Genomic DNA, 3,703 nt, shown 5'->3' with positions numbered 1-3,703 from the left:
ATCCTTAAAAAGATGAATAACCCCATGTGATGGCCCATGTTTTGTAGTATGAAAGAACTATGAAATTCTTCATGAGAGAGATGTTCTACACACAGCAGACTGTTTGTTTCCGGGCGGGTCTGCTATTAGTGGCAGTTTGGGAACCACGTGCAGCTGAAGGAAAACCCTTTTTCCTTAAGCATAAGAGAGAGACTTTTCAAGAACTGCAGCACTGACTAACATCCCATGTTCTGTTATCCCCTGTGTGAGCTGGGTAAAAGGAGAGAAGTGCTGGAAGGAGGGGGGAGGGGGGGGGAATTTACTTCAATTTTGTTTTGTTGTTTTCTCTTTACTTTTAATTCTGTTAGTAATAAAGCTCTTTCATTGTACTGCAACTGTTTAAGGTTTGTGCCTGCTTTGCTTTTCTCCTAATTCTTATCTCACAGAAGGAAAATAAGTAAATAATGAATATTTTGAATCAAAACCACTACATTTAATTGGTGTTTCTGCCCGGTTTCGAACTCAACCCGCTACACCTTTGTCCCTCAACCCCCCAAGTTCTGCCTGCTTGCAAAGATGAGATTTAAATACCAAAGGCAAAGTCAATCCTGGTGATATCGCACCCTACAGCAAAATTGGTTATAATGAATACTCCTGCATTTATAGAAATACAGGGCAATAGCTTGAAATGTTGAAACAAGATCACAAGTGATAAAGAAAGACTAGGAAGTGTACCAGCCAAAGAATTACAAGCTATAGCACTGATAGTAAAAAGAAAGACAAACACTGTATGACTAATTTTGTATGGTTATCTGGGCTGGTGCCACATGATGATTGTATCGCTGAAAGTGTTAGAGTAGCAAGTGAATGAAAAAGAGAAGTTTCAGCAAGAAAAAGCTTCAATGGTTGTCTCAATTCTGATCCATAGAAGTCCAGTTCAAACTGACGCAAAAACCCCAGACCTTACAAGCCTATTGTAACAACAAAATGGATTCGCTGACAAAAATCAGAAAGATAAAAAGTAATACACAACACCGACATCAATTTGGTAAATGATTGCATTATAAGTTAAGCCATACTAGAAACCTTATTTTTGCAGTACAAAGCAAAGACTAACCATTGACCAAAAAGGAGCATAAAATACTTCTATACAGCGCTCCCAGTGCCAGCTGAAACTTAGATAAAGCCATCCAAACCTAGCACCATCCTACACATCAAAAGATAACACGCCTGTTATTGCTTAAGTTCAGCAGTTTTGATTTCTCCAATAACCTTGAATGTCTAAGCATATCCTCACTGGACAAAAGCTAGGCGTGTATCCGAACGTGGAACAGCAAACCGCTCAAGCAACAGCGAAAGGACTGTTCACTACCTCCACGACTGTGAGAAGCACTGAAATTCCTTGACTCCTGCACACAAATGAAGCCAGCTCTGGACCCAGAAAAGCAATACTGGACTGCACAGGAGCTAATGAATCTGCTGTAACCAGAAATGGTAATTATGGTATTGTCTACATTTTTATGCTTACAAATCAGTGTTTGCAACAATGCAGCACGGCTAATCAGCCATCCCAATAAAAACTAACAATGCTGTTTTTCCTAAACGCACATACAGCAAATGTTACCTGACCCTTGGAAAGGGAAGTTCACGTATAAAGCTAATGTCAACTGTGACAGTGATAACAAATTACAATTACTAGTTTGTTCTCAGCCCTCTCTATATCTTTCATGAAAGCATTCAAATACTGAGACCTCCAGCCCAAACAGATGCCCTAAAAGCTCACTCCAGCTAAGGTGATACGCCTTCCTAGAAGGAGAGACAACCCAAGCATCCATAAATCAGCAAAACCTGATGATACAACCAGTGCCTTAAAAACAAAATTTATCGACCTTTCAGAGGTAATAGAACAAAACCAAATAGCTTTGGTTTTACTTTTGGCTTCCACAATTACCAGCAACACTTGCTGTGTATACATGGATCAAATTCGGAAAATACAAACTGATCTGGAAGAAGTTAAAAGGGACACTAGAACCTTTCATGAAATGCAAGGGAATCAAGAAAATATATTCAATGAGATGATCTCATGAAACCCAAATTTAAATATGGCTATGAAAAAATTAATTGGCATAATTACCACATCCTAACATTTATGTTTGATACATAAACTATATTGCAAATTTACAAAATTAGATTTAACAAGATGTGTAAATCTGGCAATAACCATTTTCTCTAAAAACCTCAAGAGAATCAATTTAACCTCATTCACATAGCATTAAAACCTTATTTAGTACTATTGAAGTAGCAAGTGATTTAATAGCTTTACTTATTTTGATTGATATTTGTACATGCTTTGCAGTTTCTACAAGTATTACTTTAAAATGCTCGTGTCTTCACACTGATCATCACAGTGGGCAAGAAAGATTTCACCCTAAATAGGACTTAAATTTTCATATGATTATAACATCAATTTGTTTACCTCTTCAAGGTAAAACATATGCAAGCAAAACCAGTTAGGTTTTATTACATCCTTGATTCCCCTGAGACAATCAAACCATTATGTCATGTATATACGGATATATTTGCTTAGATTATTGTAGAATTATCTAACACTTAATACATTAAGCAAAGCTGAACTTCACTGAAGGAGACTGAACCAAGAAGCATAAAGAAAAATGAAAAGAGTCACCGACCATCCACTGAACTGCAACAACTGAAAAACTCTTCTTTGTTCCTGGTTTGCATCCCATCCCCCCATGATCTCAAGATTCAAGGGGTGGGGGAAAACCTACCCTACATGGATTAATAATTGGATTGTCCTTAACTACCACGTACACTCTAAATCTAATACCATGCTTTACACATCTACCTGTTACATAAGCTGAAGAAAAAACAGCTGCTTCTCATCAACCTTAATACAATATCTTTTGAAGAAATAGCACAGCCTAGGAAAACAACGTGTATCAAAATACTTAATGATGGCACACACATATAAGAAAGCAGATACTTTTATAGCATGGAGGCAAGCAAAGCATCTCACTGTTCCTACCCCTGAGAACCATCACACCGATATCCTTGAACATTCCAGCTTCAACGCCGATATTGTAGGAACCTCCTGCATTCCATTCCCAGGACAGCAACAAGTCCTCACCCACCCTGCATCTTCAAAACAATAGAGTACAAGGTTGAAACAAGCCTCGTGGTTTGAGGGGCACCGTCTGCCCAAAAAGCCCAACTGTGCATCCAGATGAAATGAATGCCACAAGTACATCAATGAACAGCAGACGCACGGGACACTGTCAGCTTGGACCTGCAATTAACTCCGCCCCTGCCGCTGGATTGACATAGAAATGGAAAAAAAGGGGCACGGAGGTCTCATGAGAGAGTACAAAATACACGGAACACCGCTTCCAGCAGGCGCCCACGTCGGTATTTAAAGGCGTGGCTCAGTTAAAGAGCAATACCAACAAAGCCCCCCAGACAAAAAGCCTGGGAGGACGGGGTAGGGTTTTTTCCATTCTTCCTTTCAGTGGCTTTTGCAAGCCAGCTCTGAAGCGGACAAGCCACACGTGTCCCCCAGCGCCCCTTGCCGGGACTCGCTCTGGGCTGGCGCCGTTCCACGGTGCGAGGGGACCGGGGAGGCCACGCGACCCACGGGACCGGCGGCACTCGGCCCCGTGCTCCCGGACCCGGGCAGAGCGCAGCTCCCGGCATGGAAGCGGCTCCT

General features: G+C 41.0%; 1 long non-coding RNA gene across 1 annotated transcript in view; it reads right to left on the bottom strand.

Moving 5' to 3' along the window:
• LOC108445543 overlaps nucleotides 1–3,703 on the bottom strand; it is a 9,536-nt gene that overhangs the window by 4,551 nt on the left and 1,282 nt on the right. The window lies entirely within an intron of this gene.

The sequence above is a fragment of the Corvus brachyrhynchos genome, unplaced genomic scaffold (genome assembly GCF_000691975.1).
Source record: "Corvus brachyrhynchos isolate BGI_N302 unplaced genomic scaffold, ASM69197v1 scaffold101, whole genome shotgun sequence".
Classification (NCBI taxonomy): Eukaryota; Metazoa; Chordata; class Aves; order Passeriformes; family Corvidae; genus Corvus; species Corvus brachyrhynchos.
The sequence above is the reverse complement of the archived record's forward strand: the minus strand, read 5'-3'. Positions and strand labels throughout refer to the sequence as shown.